This window comes from Heteronotia binoei, unplaced genomic scaffold, assembly GCF_032191835.1.
Source record: "Heteronotia binoei isolate CCM8104 ecotype False Entrance Well unplaced genomic scaffold, APGP_CSIRO_Hbin_v1 ptg000753l, whole genome shotgun sequence".
Classification (NCBI taxonomy): Eukaryota; Metazoa; Chordata; class Lepidosauria; order Squamata; family Gekkonidae; genus Heteronotia; species Heteronotia binoei.
The window spans coordinates 117,990-137,077 of record NW_026800083.1 but is presented as its reverse complement, the minus strand read 5'-3'; the positions used below and the strand labels follow the sequence as shown (position 1 = coordinate 137,077).

General features: G+C 42.8%; 1 protein-coding gene across 2 annotated transcripts in view; it reads right to left on the bottom strand.

The window, feature by feature from the left end:
* The window catches only part of LOC132590784 (volume-regulated anion channel subunit LRRC8D), a 97,581-nt gene that overhangs the window by 60,412 nt on the left and 18,081 nt on the right, over window positions 1-19,088 (bottom strand). The window lies entirely within an intron of this gene.

Here is a 19,088-nt window from a genome sequence, read left to right as displayed (position 1 = left end):
TTCCTTTGCCTCCCTTCTGATTCCAGAAGCCAGCAGTTGAGTGCTGGCTAGCTTCGCTCGCCTTGGAGCAAAGTCAGCAGGCATACAACAGCTGGGTAGCTTCACTTCACTTCTCTTCTGAAAATCAGAAGGGAAGCGAAGTGAAGCCAGCTGACCGGCACATAAACCCAGGCATTTGCCTAGGGCACCAGGAGGGTAGGAACACCCAATTCAGTACCCCCCAGTCCGGTGCCCTAGGCAAATGCCTAATATGCCTAGTTGAAGGGCTGGCCCTGCTCATCTACAAGAGAGAATACTATGCAGGAGAATTAAACAATAAAGTGGTTTTATAAAGTATCATTCGTAAAGCTAATGACTACAAATTGACCTATAAAAACTGTATTTAACCAATCCATTAGGTTTTACTCCCCCATGATCCAGTTATACACTTTGTACTCCAAAAAACATGCAATGCATTTTTCCTCCTTGTGGCACATATTCCAGCCATTGCAATAGTTAAGGCTTTTGTACATATACACAGTAGGGAAGCATTTCCAAACTATGGGCTGTGAAACCTGTGAAACTGGTTCCCAGGCTTTTGCAGTGTTATGGATTTGCTTGGTTTTTTAGGGTTTCTAACTACTAGCAAGTGGCTGGAATTACAACTGGTCTCCAGGTTACAGTTTCCCCAGTTCTAAGGATGGTAGAAATGCTGTTGTCCTGCTTGCTGTCATCTATACATGAAATAAAATTACTGTTTTGAAATTATAGTTCTTGCGCTGCACCTCAAAAGTCATCTGGTCCTGTGGCCCCACACAAGAAACCCTGTGTGGTCCAAGTGACTTTTAGATATTTGTGAGACAATGAAATGGTTCTGTTGAATTTGTTCAGTTAGTATGTGACATATTTTCTTCCAAGTATGGAGAGCACACAAGCCAAATATGACTGGCAGTCCTCCAAGGAGATTTTTTTTGAGGAGGGGGGGCATTCCATCAGCAATCACACAGTCCACAGTAATTGGTGATCCACATTCCTTTCTAGTTGTTTTGAAGAGAATAAATTAAATATTTTGCATCACACCATCAATAAGACAGAAAGCAAGTAATATGGGAGAGCAGACAGCACAAATGCGAGTCATGTCCAGTTTTCTTTCAAAATTAAAGCATAGGATTTTCACTCTTAAAGTACATGGGACTTTTCTGTCAACATTTCCTTCTCTTAAAAAAAAACTTTTCACTCTAGAAAACAAAAGTAGACCTTTGGAATAGACCATTGTAAAATCATTGCAAATTCTTACTAAGTGGTAAACCTGTGTGTGGGTTGTACTTCAGACTAGGGGTGTGCATTCAGTTCAGCCTGTATACAGAATCGCATACAGCCGATTCCAATTGGGGCCCATTATGCGGGAGCCAAGTATGGCTCCCCGTATACTTCCGTATATATATTCGGAAGTATACGGAAGTCAATGGAAAAGGTGGGAAAGGGGCTTCTGCAGCCTCAGGGGAGCTGCTTGCCTCCTTTCCCGCCTTTGTTAGCCTTTTCCCGCCTCTCCCATAGCCTCCCTGGGATCAGGGAGGGGGGGAGGGGGAAGAGGAGCCCCAGCAGCCAATCCAAAGCATGCATTTGCAAAATGCATTGCAAATGCATGCTTTGCAAGGCTTTTGTGTAGCTGATCCCCCAGCCATCAGCAACATTGTTGTTCTTTTGATCTTTTGCTTACTTGGGTATCCAAGTAAGCACTGTTGTCTGGCCAATCACAGAGCAGTGCTATTTTTTGAAACTGCTCTCTGTAGGGCCAGAGAACCTTTTTAAGGAGTCTGCCTGGCTGGACTCCATTCCATTGCTCCTGTGTTGGTGTGAGAGAGAGATTGTGCTGTGCTGGCCCTTGGCCTCAGCTGCTGCTGCTCTCTCTCAGCATTACCAGACTTCCCTGGAGTAGAGAAGACGTCTAAAGGTAAGACAGTCTTGGGGTTCTTGTTTTTATTTTAGTTGGTAAAAGGACTTTTTAAGACTCAGAGTCCCTTTACTTATCCAGATTTGGGTGGTAGGTACATGTGGCTGGGAATACAGGTGGCAGGAAGACTCACAAGAGGGGAAGAGTGCATGGGTAGGTAAGGGCAATAGTGGGTCTGTCGGAACCCTTGAACCCTGGAGGAATACAATTTCAATTGTCTATGTGGAGTAAGAACCACTAAAACTTTGCTGCATTTTTAAAACTTTGTGGACTAACACATACATCCACACAAAATGGGACAGATTGCAAATCTCTCTCTCTCAAAGATACTTTCAGAGGGTTGGAGTACTCTATAAACTATAAAGTTACCCAAAGTTAAGACTTTCATTTCTTGTATTTATTTATATTACATGTTGCAATGGTGTGAAAAATATGTGCCTTATGAAGAGGGCAAAAACCCCTTACAGTTCTTGTCCAGTTATTAAACACAGATACATTATGGCCAAATACCATCAGTAATAAGGAAGTATCTACATTTATAGGTTATACACAGGCCTCAGATTCAGTGGGAGCTCACAGGAATGCAGCTCTTGAACCTTTCTAAGAGTTCCACCTCCTTGTCCATTGAATAGTATGTGCAGCTGCATAATAATCCTTGGATGAGCTCCACCACCTATTTTTCCACAAAACTACCCCTGGTTATACATATACTTCCAGAGTCTGAACTTGATATCTGATACAGTAGCTGAATATATTAGCAAGATTACTCCCAAATAAAAGCTAGTTTTGCCTACAACCTAACTGGCTGCAATTTGCAATATATAACATTAATTGTTACCCATACTATGGAAGGTCCCCGTTTCTCTATTTAAAAATTCTGCTATGTTTGCAGTCAGGGAAGCATTGTCCTGGGCACCACACAAATTATTATCAGTGCTAACTGGTCTTGTGAACTCCTTTGAAAGGAATTAATATCAGTGGTATTTTAACTCTTTTCAGAAAGGTGGTGGTGGGGGTTGCATGGTAATATATACAAGGCCTGAACTATACAGTACAGAAAGCAACCTCCAAAGACAATCTGTGGGACTATCAGGAAGGTGTGTGCTTCAGTGGTTCAAGTACATCAATTCCTTTGCATTTGTGTATACAGCAATTCAGGCTATCGATATTCAAAGCTCTTTCACTAGGTAAGCAGTTGCTAGTAAAAATGTACGTAATTCTCTAGTCGACTGATTTTCAAACAAAAGACCTTTGTAGGGAAGAGAATTGGTACACTATGCACAGGCACCACAGAATCTACTTTTCAAAGCATTCCATGTGGCAGCTACCTGTAAAGCTGCTCAGCAGTTGGATGAGGTGCTTTCTGAATACCACCGCAGAAGGGGGAGAGCGGAATCTGCTGTGATGTGCTAAAAAACCAGCCAGAGCACATAAATGTGGAGACCATCACCATGATACATTTAAAAAGGCTTTGGAGTGATATCCATGTTGGTTTCAGACCACGGGAAGCTTCATCAGAGACAGTTTCTGTTACTTGAACAGAGAGAAATGTCAGAAGACACCGCAAAATAAACAGCAAGTTCAAAGTATAAACAGTGAAAATTAGGAGAAAGATTCTCACTGTCACAAGCATTTGACTGATTCTAAAGTAAGGCTTCTAGGCCTGTGTCTGCAGATCCTGGAATTTTGTGGGAGTAGCCCCTGGATAGGGGAGTGTGAGAGATGCTCTAATATCATTGCTGGATGATTGCCCAGAAGTGATGTCACAGCTTGCTAGATATACTTTAGAAAAGTGCAAAAAGCACAGCAGAAATAAAGCAGCATCACACACATGTGTGTTTAGCTTCTAATAAAAAGTTTACTAAAAGAAAGGGTTACATGGGAAGAGAAAGCAATAACAGATTAACGCATCTTTCTTATACTAACCTCATCTTGGTTCTTTCTGTGACTAGAGTCTTGTGCTTCTGTGTGCAAGAACAAAGTACAGGAAGTTTCCCCCCAAAGCTCCACTCCTGGTGTACATGCAAAACTGCATGCACCAACTTCCAATATACTGATTAACCTCAGTCAATCCTAAGGGAGCCTCATAAAGAATAATACTTCCCCCTTTCTGGGAGAAACATTTACTCAGTATTTAATTGGTTCTAAGCTAACTACCTAACATTAGCATACTGGGACAACAGCTTAACTCTTTCATGACTGAAGGATGATGACACTAGGAAAACCCAACACAACCCCTGCAACACTCTAGGAATTCCCCCAATATCCATGATAAATATCACAGAAATTAGAGGAAATTCCTAGAGCATCACTGATGTGTAATGTCAGTCCTGGGGAAGTGATGTCACATTGTCTGCAAGTCTCCCATTCCACCATTTTTCATTCACTGCTCAAGCGATTAAGCATGGGCAGCTGAGAGCTGGGGCGGGAGTTCACTCATCTTGGGTAGGCACATGGTAAGCCTATCTTGAAGAAAACTGAAAGTAAGGTCATGGTATTATCACTGTATACTGAACTTTGGTGTATACATGCTCCAGCTGACTTCTTAACTGACAAGTGTTATTTAGTGTTGTTGCATGCAGCTCCAGCATGATATAACATGTTACCTGAAACACAGCACATGCTATTACAGTATCTTCTATACAGATGCTAGACTGCTTTATCGATTAGACTAAAAGTCCTGGGAAGCAAAGAAGCAGAGCATGGCATGAAAGTAGGCTTCCCAATCCCCAGAGCCCAGCAGGGGATCCCCCGGTTTTACAGGCTTCCCTCCTCCCCCAGCCAGCTGGCCGGCGGGGGAAGCCCCGCCCCCAAAGCCATTATGCACCTCCATGAACAAGTCCCATAGGGAATGATGGGGAATTGATCTGCAGGTATTGGGGGCTCTGGGGGGGCTGTTTTTTGAGATAGAGACGCCAAATTTTCAGTATAGCATCTAGTGCCTCTCCCCAAAATACCTACCAAGTTTCAAAAGGAATGGGCCAGGGGGTCCAATTCTATGAGCCCCAAAAGAAGGTGCCCCTATCCTTCATTATTTTCTATGGAAGGAAGGCATTTTAAAAGGTGTGCTGATACTTTAAATGTGATGGCCAGAACTCTCTGGGAGTTCAATTATGCTTGTCACACCCTTGCTCCTGGCTCCGCCCCCATGTCTCCTGGCCCCACCCCCAAAGTCTCCTGGCTCCACCCCCAAAGTCCCCAGATATTTCTTGAATTGGACTTGGCAACCCTACATGAAAGAGTTTTGCAATTCCTTCAGGTGTGGTTCCAACATCTTCCCAGAGGCATACTGCCTATGAATACTGAGGTTCTATTCGGCTTTCCCAGTTAGTAGCCATCAATGGAATAATAAATAGACAAAAGGCTCTGAAAATCAATAGCCTCTAAATTTATCTATTTTCTTGTTTAAAGCTGGCCACCTGCATGGATAGATATGTGCAATACATTTCCATATTATGAGTACACTGCAGATCAACCTTTATCACTGCAAAGACACTCAATTTCTTACCGTTTTGCCTACTTCCTCCACTGCCAGTTAACATGTTAACACATCCAGAATCAGCAATGTTGTATTTGAACAGCAATACAGATATGACAACAGGATAAAAGGGATACAGTCACTGTATTCCATTCTGATTCCATTCTGTTAGCAGGTTCAATAATTTACCTTCACTTTGCATATTGCTATTGTGCAGAGCAGAGTTCTGCAGCTGTGCTGAGCCTGTGGGCACTTTGAAATTTTGAGAACAGCTAATGGGTTGTGCACAAAATGGCTGCAATGGGGGCAGTGCATAGTTATTATCAGTACAGTAAAATTAACAGGTCACTGTTTCCAAAGCAAGGGAATTAAATTATGCCTTAAGATATTCATCATATCCTATGAAACAGCTAACATTATAATTCAGCAAAGGTTAAGCAGTTCATTTAATGCTTTTGCATGTAAACAGAATTACATAGGTTGTACTTTGGCCTGGATCTTACATTTCATTCCATTAGCACCTGTGTGTTCCTTCTGGAAGTGGTAGCTGCCTTGTGCTGGAGAATTCATGAGACGCAAAAGTATTTAACTTTGGCTGGATTACCATTTCTAAGAACAATGGGCATTGCCAGTGCACAGAAATTGCATCTTTAAAATTCAAATTATGCACCAGCAAAAAGCTTCTTTATTTTATTTTCTCAATAAAAAAAATTAGATTTTTTAAAAATAAAATGGAAAGCAGGAATTCATATTTTCCCATTTTCTGGACTGTAGTAATGAAGAGTTCTAATGTACAGTTCTAAACATTTATTAAACATGAAGTCTGGAACCCTTGTGAATATTTTATGAAAGCAATTGGAAATATGTGCAGTAAGTGTTTCTAGCTTACTTACTAGCAAACAGGCTTCAAAATATGTTCATTTGTTAAATATGTTCAATAATTTGGAACCTGGGGAGGACAGGGACTACAGAGGGGTACAATAACATAGAGTCCACCCTCCAAACTGTAGGTGGCCAAGCTGCAGCTCAGGAGCCACATGCAGCTCGTTCACACATATTGTGAAGCTCCCACAGGAGGAGAAACTTGATGCTTAGCACTTGGACCTCAGTCAGCCTCTGTGCACTGATGCATACGTAGGCAATTGAAGTAGGGAAGGAGGGGGAAATACGCAGGCTTGCAAGCTCTTCTCTGCCACAGAGGTCACCAGAGACTAGAGTGGGGAAAGAAAACACAAGAGCTGATGGATCCACTGGAAGGAGGGACAGAGTTGAAGAAGGCAGCACAGAGTTCCCCCTTAGTTTCACAGCTCTTGTAGGAACTGTATTTACTAATCTTCATGTCAAGGCACAGAAAGGTGCATAATGATGTAAATGGTGGTCACTGATTTATATGGTATATGTGCGTTTCCTTCTCCCACTGGTGCCAAAAATTAATTCCCTAACCTTTCCCTATCCTTGGTCTTATGGGGACTGTTATTCCCAGCTTTTGTTTTTAAAAAGTCTCCTCCTAGCATTGTTGTGTTGTAAAATACATATATATGTATCTTATCTTTCTGTGCAAAAGTATTAGGAGTTTTAATAAAGATGTGTGTGTAATATTTGTTCATGCCTTTCAGCTCTCAAACATCTGACGTTTATTCTGTGTGGCTCTTATGTTAAGCAAGTTTGGCCACCCCTGCTCCAAAGCACCCATTTTCTCCAGAGGAATGAATCTCTGTAGTCTGAAGATGAGCTGTAATTCCAGGGGATCCCCAGGTCCTACTAGAGGCTGGCATCCCTACAGAGCACACTCAGGAACAATAAGACAGGTAAACAGCGGCTTAACAGTCAGTAAGGGTGATCTGTGAAAATCACTTCCCCTTCCACTGGTAGAAAACGACCCATGGATCCAACTTCATGAATTAGATAAACACATAGAAACAGTAAATCTCCATTCATTTGAACACTAATGTTCAGATGCTAATAATGGGTAAGAATTTTTAAGGTCTAATACTACAGCAAACCTTGCAAGCAAGTTTATGTCAACATATTACTCCATCCTGCTTCTGTTCTCTTTCGTAAGTGAAATCCAGGCTGTCATCAGTGAGGGACTAAAGTAAAACCAGAGTATAATGATGTGAAATTCTTTTACATAAACACAGCATTATGTGGATTTCAATAAAAGCTAGCAAAACAAAACAGATCACAAGCAAATACGCTGGAAAAGGTTAAGCCATTGGAAAACAAAACCAGGCATTCTAAATGTAATTGGATTTCCAATTCTGCATACATCTTACTGTATCACATAAAAGCTTAGTAAGCTACAGAAAGTCTGCTAGTTTTGAATGTACCACAACACTCCCTTTTCTATCTGGGTGTATGGGAGAACTTGAAGGCAGTAACGTCCCACACTTTCCTTTCATTATGACTTAAGGGCCTGTATAATCATGGCCATACTACATGAAAGTCAGGCACAATGTGTTCCTACAGAATGCCTAAAAGGAACCCCACTGGGACTCCTCGTCAGCCAAAGTAAATCCCCTCAGAATTCTCCCATGCATGTCTTAGCCTTTTCCCTCACTGAGAAAAGTAGGCAGCAGGCGTTGGGGTCGTCTTCTCTGCCCAGAAAAAAGGCTCTGGTCCGCTCCCCTTTTGAGAAGCGGCTCAGCTCTCCATGATCCAACCCCAGAAGTCACCCAGCTCTATCTGTTGATGGACAGCAGACTGACTTCCACCCCTGAACAGCTGTCCAAGGTGTGAGGAGCCGTGGCTGGATGGTTACAGCAGAGTCGACTGAAGTTAAATCCAGCTAAGACAGAGGTCCTGTACCTGAGTTGAGGGTGTGTGGGTTCGTGAATCCAGCTCCCAACCCTGGGCAGTGCCGCTCTGGTACCGGCCCAACAGATGAAGTCTGAAAGTGATTCTGGATGCCTCCCTCTCCATGGAGGCCCAGGTCACAGCTGCTGCTGGGTTTGCCTTTTTCCATCTGCGGCAGATCAGGCAGCTAGCACCATATCTATCCCCCCAAGACCTGGCCACAGTGACCCATGCAATGGTTACTTCCAGACTGGATTACTGTAACTCGCTCTACGCTGGCTTGCTCCTGAAACTGATCCAGAAACTGTAGACAGTTGCAGAATGCAGCAGCTCACCTGCTGACTGCATCACCTGTATGGGTGAGCATACGGCCAGCGCTCCGCGGCCTGCAGTGGCTGCCTATAGAGTACCAGATCCATTTCAAGGTGTTAGTTCTGACTTTCAAAGCTTTGTGCAGCCTGGGGCCAACATACCTACAGGACCATCTTCTGTCATATATGCCCCGGAGGTCACTTCGCTCGGCCTCCCAAGATCTGCTGATAGTCTCCAATCACTAATATTGCCAACTGCATCTTTCAGTTCTTTAACTTCCCATTATTATACAGATTCCAATCCTCATTCTGCCATAAAGTATTCCTGTGACTTTGGATCAGCCACACTTTCAACCTAACCTATCTCAGGATGAGCAGAGAGCAAAATAACAGTGAGGAAGATAATTATGTATGTCTCCCCTGAGATCCTTACAGAAAGAGCAGGATAAAAATTCAGTCACTGTGATATAAAAAAACTCTAGAAACAATGATTAATTTTTTGTGTGTGTGGAACAATTAAATGGAAAAGAACGATGTAAGCCACTTTGGATTCCCACCGGAGAGAAAGGCAGGATATAAATTAAATATAAATAAAATAATATGTCTAACTGTTACTGTATATACTTATGACAGTGTTATGAAAACGATGGCCTTCTGGCTTCTAGTATTTTGAAAGGATTTCTTCATAATCAGCTGGTTTACATGGTATAAGATTGTGAACCTGCCATCTATTCAATTTAAACATGCTTTCAGTTCTATCTTGTTTTCCCCTCAAAGCTGAAGTATTCCAGATTCTTGTCTCCTCTCAAAACCAATTCTTCTTGGGTGGTTTGCAGGCCAATGAAGTACAGGGAGCCTCAGATGTTTTAGATAACAGGAAGAAACAAGAACTAGCCTAATTAAGTAATGCAGATGGAACAAACAAGACCAAGAATGTCTGTACTGAATATTGCCACTGCAGTACTGCTGGTTTCATACTGATTATGCCACTTGCCTTAGCATACAGAAAGTTCAAGAGCAGCGCCGGATCGGGGGGGGGGGGGGGGGGGAGGGGGCAGAGGGGGGTGCTTGTCCCAGGCACCGACAGAGGGGGGGCGCCAAATTGGGTATGGAGTCCATTGTATTCTATGGGACCATAAGACAGAATGGCCCATAAGGGGGCATCATTTTTTAATTTTGCCCCCCCCCCCCAAAAAAACATGTAGATCCAGTCCTGTTCAAGAGATACAATCTACACCCTTAAAGAACATTTTGGGGCCCTAAAGCTTTTCTACTGATGCCAAATGAAGGTCCACTCAGACAAACTTCTACAGTTGTTTGTCAAAGAGGCTGGGAAACCACTTTCCAAGGCTTTAAGAATGCTGTTGGGAGAAAACACAGAGGTACTGCTGTACTTCAAAAACAGCTTTGATTCCCCTGCATGAAACAACGTTTGGCAGAAGAAAGAGAGCGAGCAGGAAAGGCCATGCCTTTTTACAATTAGTGATGTGGAAAGGATCATTTGCAACTGTGCTGAACTATTCGTTTGGCAATTTTGCCAAAGCAAAAGAAGTTTTTTTCCACTGTAAAGGTGAATAAGGCTGGCTCAAGCACTCTTGTCTAAGGGTCAAGAGACATGCTAGGCAGAAGAACTGTAACTAACACTACCATGTTGTGGTGCTTGTGTGAGGGTGGAGCTGTTGATTTGACCAGAGCTGCAATATCTGAGGAAGGGAGTTTAACTCTTTATCCAATGTCATATTCTCCATTCCCGCCCCCCTCCCCCCCAAAAATTGGATTGTGATAGTTTGTATATGATTAAGAGCGCAATCCTAAGAAGAGTTACTCCATTCTAAGACCATTTATTTATTGGTGGGGAGTGTATTTATATGTGCATGTGTCCATCTGTGCCTGTGTGCGTGTGGACCTGGAAGTCATGGTGACCTCTGGTGAGTGACCCCTACTGGAGGCCTGGAGGAAATTCAGGGAGGTGGCTGAATAAAGCCTGCCTCCACCTCCCAACTTCTGGTATTCCAAGGTCTCCCATCCAAATACTTGCTAGAGTTGACCTTGCTTAGCTTCTGAGATCTGATAAGACTGGGCTTTCCTGGGCTATCCAGGTCAGGTCTAAACCCATTAATTTCAATGGGATTAGACTCGAGTAATTCCGTGCAAGATTGCAGTTAGGGGACCAGCAGCCCTCAGTAGCAGCTAGAGACATGCCTTCTGTGCTTACATGCTTCATTTATGAATATACACACATGTCTATACAGACAGAGCATAAAAACACATAATCCTATCATTGCACAGAAGTGCATGACAAATCCCTGCAGCTCAAAATACAATGGCTTTTCACATATTATGAGATAAAGGGCAGTAGATACATTTGCTGAAGAAAAAAATTATAGGCTACTATTGGAAGATTCCAAGTTACCTCAGAAAACCTCAGGCCCAGGATATTCAGGAACCTGTGCAACTGAAGGAGTCTCCTAGACATTTGAAACTGAAAGCTAACTTAGTGCTAACTTTTCAATTGGTCTTAGAAGTGGATTGAAATGGGGCAGCCATCATGCAATGTTCTCTTTCTTGAAAATTTCATCTACTAATCTCTGCATATCAAGCTGCTTCTGAAGGCACAACAGAAGGCCAGGCCAACTTTTTTCTGACCTGAGTTGTGGCTCAAGACTATGGAAGAGATGCACCTTGGTTGCAGGGGTTTTTTTTTTTAGAAAAAGCCCAGAAGGAACTCATGTGCATATTAGGCCACACACCAAGCCAGCCAGAACTGCATTTCTGTGCATTCCTGCTCAAAAAAAGCCCTGCCTTGGTGTCTCTCTCCTTCTGATGAAGGAAAATGCAACAAGATGTTGAACTGCAAGGGTCTTTTGCTATTCCACATAGAAATTCTAGAAAAGTAAATTAATATGGAAGTACTAATATTACCAATCCCCAGGTGGGGCTTGGAGATCTCCCAGAATTTCAACTGGTCTGGACTACAGAGATCTGTCCCCCTGGAAACTACTGCTGTTTCCAAGCATGGCCCGTATGGCATTAATCCCTGCTGAGGTCCTTCCTCAGGATCCACCCTCAAAGTTCCAGATTTTCCAATCCAGAGTTGGAAACTCTAGGAGACACACTGTGAAAGAGAAAAAAAAAAAACTTGGGTCGGTTTGTTTTTACAAATCAAGGAATCCTTAGGAAATTAGAGGAAAAACTACCCAAGCAATGGCATTGGGACACAGATTCTGCTTCAAGACAATGGTCCATTCTGCGTACACAGCTTACTTCTGATTTTCACTGAAGTCAAGCCGGTTGGGGTTTACCTCAAATGCTGTTGTGACGGTAAGGTATGGGTTAACAGAAAACCAAGGGGGGAAAAAAAGACGCACAGAGCCTGCATCAGGTGACCTGAGGGTGGGGGCCAGAGGGCTTAGAACTCTCAGTGTGAGATTGACAGCTAACGGCTGAGGAGAGTCAGTTAGTGTCCGACAGAGGCTGAAGTGAGTTAGTGTCTGACAGAGCTGGAGAGAGTTGTTGCCTGACAGAGTCTGAGAGAGTTGGTCTTTGAGGGAGCTGAGACAGTAGCTAAGGAGAGTCTTCGTGAGAAGAAAAGCTGACTGCTAGCTCTATAAAAACAGCAAGGGGCTGTGTGTGACTAAAAGGAAGAGTCACCGTGAAGACCTGAACAGTCACAGACACATATACATCTCTTAAGAGCTAGAGAGGTGGTTGAGGGAATATATGTGGGTCTAAAAGTCTGAAGGGCTGGGAGTAGAAGCTCCAGAGGTGTTGGAGAGTGTATTATATGTGAACTGAAAACCTGAGAGACCTAAGAGAAAGAAAAAGATATATTAGAAAGCCTGGAACAACTGAGCAACTTGTTAACTGTATGAGATACTTTATAGCCCGTGTATATATCACCCATATCCCCAGTTTAAGTCTTTGTGTTGAAATAAATATCTGCGGTTTACGTTAAAATTCTCTGGTGCCTATAATTTCGGAAAACTGTTAAAACTGCTGTGGTCCCCTACAAATTGAACTAAATATCCATCTGAAAGCAAAAACCCCGAAGAAACTAATATAGAGAGAAATCCAAATCATACTCACCCCTTGAATACTATATTCCTGAGGTAAAAGTTTTAAAAGGAAGAACTGAGGAGAAAGAGGGGCTGGGGTAGCCAAAAACAGCACATAGAAGCGATCCAGTGGGACCGTGAGGTGGGTGCTGTCATAGCTGTGCCTGCATTCTACATCTTTTTCTCTCTCTCCAATTTCTAGTGAGAATTGTGGTGTATATATTCTACATAACAATGAGAAAACCTGGGTAATGTTCTGGGATTGGTTTCTCCTGAATGGTTAGTTTTACACTGGGCATGCCTTGCGAAATAGGGGATTCTTCCAGCTGAATTTACTGTGGGATCGCCATTACTGCCCCCCCACCCAGTAGTCAAGGAGTTTGCTGGAGAAAAAAACACTGGCAGACACAGCTTTAAGAATTTAGTGAGAGAGGGGGGAGGGGGAGACATCAGTGCTTGCAGCCTGAGTTCTCTCCATTGTTATTTAGAAATGAGATGATAAAAGGGGAAGAGACTGCTGCCGCCACAAAGTAGGTTCTGCAGCATTATTCTCACGTTTGAAAAGTTTATGGTCAGAGTCAATTTAAAAGGAAACTTTTTTTTTCAAATACAAAATTGCCCCAAAGAATTAAACTTGCATAAGAACATAAGAACATAAGAGAAGCCATGTTGGATCAGGCCAACGGCCCATCAAGTCCAACACTCTGTGTCACACAGTGGCAAAAAATTTTATATACACACATACACTGTGGCTAATAGCCACTGATGGACCTGTGCTCCATATATTTATCTAAACCCTTCTTGAAGGTGGCTATACTTGTGGCCGCCACTACCTCCTGTGGCAGTGAATTCCACATGTTAATCACCCTTTGGGTGAAGAAGTACTTCCTTTTATCCGTTTTAACCTTTCTGCTCAGCAATTTCATCGAATGCCCACGAGTTCTTGTATTGTGAGAAAGGGAGAAAAGTACTTATTTCTCTACTTTCTCCATCCCATGCATTATCTTGTAAACCTCTATCATGTCACCCCGCAGTCGACGTTTTTCCAAGCTAAAGAGTCCCAAGCGTTTCAACCTTTCTTCATAGGGAAAGTGCTCCAACCCTTTAATCATTCTAGTTGCCCTTCTCTGGACTTTCTCCAATGCTATAATATCCTTTTTGAGGTGCGCCGACCAGAACTGCACACAGTACTCCAAATGAGACTGCACCATCGATTTATACAGGGGCATTATGATACTGGCTGATTTGTTTTCAATTCCCTTCCTAATAATTCCCAGCATGGCGTTGGCCTTTTTTATTGCAGACGCACACTGTCTTGACATTTTCAGTGAGTTATCTACCACGACCCCAAGATCTCTCTCTTGGTCAGTCTCTGCCAGTTCACACCCCATCAACTTGTATTTGTAGCTGGGATTCTTGGCCCCAATGTGCATTACTTTGCACTTGGCCACACTGAACCACATCTGCCACGTTGACGCCCACTCACCCAGCCTCAACAGATTTCTTTGGAGTTCCTCACAATCCTCTCTGGTTCTCACCACCCTGAACAATTTAGTGTCATCCGCAAACTTGGCCACTTCACTGCTCACTCCCAACTCTAAATCATTTATGAACAAGTTAAGGAGCATGGGACCCAGTACCGAGCCCTGCGGCACCCCACTGCTTACCGTCCTCCACTGTGAAGACTGCCCATTTATACTGACTCTCTGCTTCCTATTACTAAGCCAGTTTTTGATCCACAAGAGGACCTGTCCTTTTACTCCATGACTCTCAAGTTTTCTAAGGAGCCTTTGATGAGGAACTTTATCAAAAGCTTTCTGGAAGTCAAGGTAAACAACATCTATCGGGTCGCCTTTGTCCACATGTTTGTTCACCCCCTCAAAGAAATGTAACAGGTTAGTGAGGCAAGATCTTCCCTTGCAGAACCCATGCTGAGTCTTCCTCAATAACCCGTGTTCATCAATGTGCCTACTCATTCTGTCCTTGATAATGGTTTCTACCAACTTTCCCGGTAGAAAAAGCATGCAATAGCTCAGCATCTTAACCAAGCTAACTTGATGTTCTTGCAAATGAGTCAGACAAAGACTTATTTTCCTAATCTCCTATTTCAAAAAACGTGTGTACTGTGAAACTGACCAATAAGAACAGACCAATTAGCTTGCCAGGGGAGGGGAAAAAATCTGAGGAAATGTTTCTACTTTTAAAGGATTGAAAGTGAATTAAGAGAAGAAGGTTATTTTGGATTTATATCCTGCCCTATACTCTGAATCTCAGAGCGGTCACAATCTCCTCTACCTTCCCTCCCCCACAACAAACACCCTGTGAGGTAGGTGGGGCTGAGAGTGCTTTTACAGCAGCTGCCCTTTCAAGGACCGCTTCTATGAAAGCTATGGCTGACCCAAGGCCATCTCAGCAGGTGCAAGTGGAGGAATGGAGAATCAAACCCAGTTCTCCCAGATAAGAGTCCATGCACTCAACCACTACACCAAACTGGCTCTCTAGGAGGGAAAATAGTGCTCTGAAAAACCATTCTTGGAAACTACAGAGATTCAGCGGAGTGACAGCAGAATGTTGGGAAAAGGATGTTGAAGGAATTTCAAAATCTGATGGGAGAGTGGGGTGAGTGTGTGAATATGGAAGCAGGTTTTTGAAGCAGTGGAAGTGGGAGGCAAGAGCCACAGTACACAAAAGCAGAAAAGGCCAAAGAATCACACAAAATGCTTTAATGATACGGCAATGCCAAAATCAGTTAAGTTACAATTGTCAAATTTTTTATGCTTAGAGTGGTTTCACTGACTCTAACAGCACAATTCCATAATAAACATTGAAGGTTATGACACCCTAAACTGTTTGTCCTCCAAACTTGTTTTCTAGATCTCTCTCTCAACAGAGAGAGACACACATTTGGTCACAGCTAGTCCTCTCCAGTGTTTCTGTCTCTGTTATGATCCCTAAGTAAAAGATCTACCGTACCTATTTGTTTGAATGCTTCTTCTCCAGACTTGTGAATGGATGACCTCTTTTGTGCAGCCCATACAATACCGGTTGGGGGAACATTGTTGAGAATTGTTCAATTTTGTATTTTTAAAAAATGAAAGTTTGTCCCATCTAATATAGTTGCTTGATCTTATGGGGGAGAGCAATCGTTTAAAAATAATTAATATTTTAACTGCCTTTGTGAAAGCCTTTGTCTATATGTTTTATAGATTTATGTTCAATGTCTCATAGTTTTGTAAGAAAATGGGGCCCCCCCAATTCTTTTGTGCTTGCAGAACTGATTGATTGCTGCTTCAGTGCCACTCCCAACAAGCAGAGTCATCTTCTTAATAGTACTGTCACATGGAGAAGGATAAGATGACAAAAGAAGCTAGCTGCCAAAAAAAGCACATGAGGCGGGAAGCATGGAAGACAAGCTCCCCACCAGATTTGTTTAGCCCTAAAATTTAGTTTTAGTCAATAAAAGAGCCAATGTGGTGTAGTAGTCAGAGTGTCAGACTAGGATCTGGGAGATCCAGGTTCAAATCCCCACTCTGCCATGGAAGCTTGCTAGATGACCTTGGGCCACTCGCACACCCTCTCAACCTAACCTGCCACACAGGGTCACTGTGAAGATAAAATCGAGGAAGGGAGAATGATATAAGCTGCTCTGGGTCTTCACTGCAGAGAAAGGAGGAGCCAGTTTGGTGTAGTGTTTAAGAGAGGTGGACTCTAATCAGGAGAACTGAATTTGAAGCCAGCTGCATGACCTTGGGTCAGTCATAGTTCTCTCATAGCTGTTCCCTCAAGAACAGTTCTCTCAGAGCTCTATCAGCCCCACCTACCTCCCAATGTGTCTGTTGCGGCGAGAGGAAGGGAAGGTGATTGTAAGCCACTCTGAGACTCCTTTGGGTAGTAAAGGGTGGGGTATAAAACTTCCCCACCAAATGTTCAGTACAAAAATGAATGTACAGTGAATGCTCACACCAGAGTGGTATCATACGTGGCTGGTCCTGCCTGCCACCTTTGAATTCCATGTAGCTTTGTTGAAGAGACCACACAAACTGCAAACCATTCCTACACTTTGCACACAGGTAGGGCCTTTCAGAAGTTATACTCAATACAGAGAAGGGGGGGGGGGACATTAGCAGACACATCCTACTGTTCTGTATATGTGTTCACTATATATGTGCTGTTAGTACAGGAACAATGGAAGAAAAATCAGCACAGTGCAGATTAAAACTGTACAACAGCACACACAACCCAACCCCTTAGGACCCTGTCCAGAGTCTAGGGACTAAACAACATTCTCTTGGATTAGGGTTGCCAGCTCTGGGTTGGGAAATACCTAGAGATTTTGGGGGTGAAGCCTGGGGAGGGCAGGGTTTAGGGAGGTTATAATGTCATAAAGTCCACTCTCCAAAGCAGCCATTCCCCCCAGGGCAACTAATCTTGACTGTCCAGGATCAACTGTAATAGCAAGAGATCTCCAGTTGCCGCCTGGAGGTTGGGAACCTTATCTTGGATAAGGGCATGCATATTCCTTCATTGCTGATAGAGGCATATAAAAGAACAAATTAGTAAACATGGCAACAAGAAATGTTTTACAGCTGGTAGAATGAGCTATGACTAAGTATTCTAAAACCATAAGAAATTCCTACATCAGCTCACCACACAGCTAGATGGGGAAATAACCAAAAAGCACATGACCAAGAAAAAGAAAGAAATGTAGTACTTGAAACAAGACTTGACTCATGCACTACATACTTCAAATTCAAAGGAAGAAGCAGGAACAAGATCTGGAGACAAAGTAGACCCATCAGTGTAGCCATGACTGGGGGAGGGGGGGATACACACTTGAATATTTATTCAAAGGCACAATAAGTCTACAAAATAAGGGTATATGTTTTTTTTAAAAAACTCCACAATTGAAAATGACATTTGCAATGATCTCAAACCAAGGAACTCAAAAAAGACCCTGTTTAACTAAATAAGGATATTCAGTTTGACATCTTGAATTTTTCATGGAAAAAGTACAAAGGCAGTATTAATAGTGTTCAAAAAATGGAAAAATGTCAAGACAATGGCATTTGAAATGAAGTTTCAATTAAGCTTGGTTTAGATGAAATCAAAGTTCTCACAAGTTCCCCATCTTATTAAATGAATATCAGTAGGATTTTTTTTTACTGTATGCCCATTTGAATTATTTTTCTCTACCACCATCACTCATGTTTTGTTCTCTCCAGCAGCTGAACTTGTTTCTCTTTAAGAACATTAGTTTTTTTCATCTTGACAGAAATAGAATTTAAAGGAGCCAATGGTGTGATAAGTCTGAAAAACTATTATAACATATTTAACCAGGCTCTTGAACAGTGTCTACTTCAGTCTTTCTCATGCCAAGGACTGAGGTGATTTCCCATTTGCTACTGTCTCCCACGAATCTAGGACTTTCTATGATGATAAAAACAATAAGGAGAGTGTAATCTGTGAGTAGCGGAACTATGGCATTCATGGCTTACCAGAGGAGTTTGTGTTACACTGGAAAGCAGATATGATTGCAAGATTTACTACAGAATAGGCCTGCCCATTCTGATGTACCCTGTTCCCTGGTTACAACAAAACCATCCAAAGGAATAAGTGGAGTCAGAAATGAAAAATTTCTGGCACTTTTGAAGCCATGGGAAGTGGGGGGGGGGGGGGGGGTGGCAGGAATGCTGGAAGATACCAGTGATGTGGAATAGAACATTTTCTAAAACAGGGTGTCAAGTGGGGTGGAATTCTAGCAGGAGCTCCTTTGCATATTAGGCCACACAGCCCTGATGTAGCCAATCTTCCAAGAGTTTACAAGGCTCTTTTTTGTAAGCTCTAGGAGGACTGACTACATCAGGGGTGTGTGGCATAATATGCAAAGGAGCTCCTGCTAGAATTCCACTCCTGAGTGTTGAATTTATTTGTTTTGAGAGCCAGATCTGACATAAATGAGACCTTGTCAGGCCGGGCCAGGCTGTGTTGGGCCGGGCCATGTGTGTACCGATTTAAGATTAAGTAGCAGAGATATAGACTTTTTAAAGGACACAGACAAACATGACTAAAGATTTTTTTAAAAAAAACTTAATAAAACATGCTTAAAACATTTGCACTTTTTGGTCTTAAAGATGCTTTCTTTGTATTTCTCCCATGGGATCCAGGGAACTGGGCAAAGGAAGGTCTGGCTCTTTCCTTCCCTCTCCAGGGGATCAGAAGAGGGAGGAGTCGCAACTAATGGAGAAAATCAAGGTTTTGCTTTGTAGCTCCAGTGTGATTGAGCAAGCATGGCAAAACAAGCGGAGATGCTGAAGGAAGCAAGAGAGAGGGAAAAGGAAGCAGACAACAGCCAGTTGCTTGGGGGCCTGATTTGGCCCGCAGGCCACATGTTTGACACCCCTGACTAAACATCTTCCAACACTACATTTTTTCTGTGGAAAATTTTCTGCCTTATACATTGTGCCTTCCATATATAAACATAGCCAGTGTTTATAATTGTCAGGGCTGTTTGATGG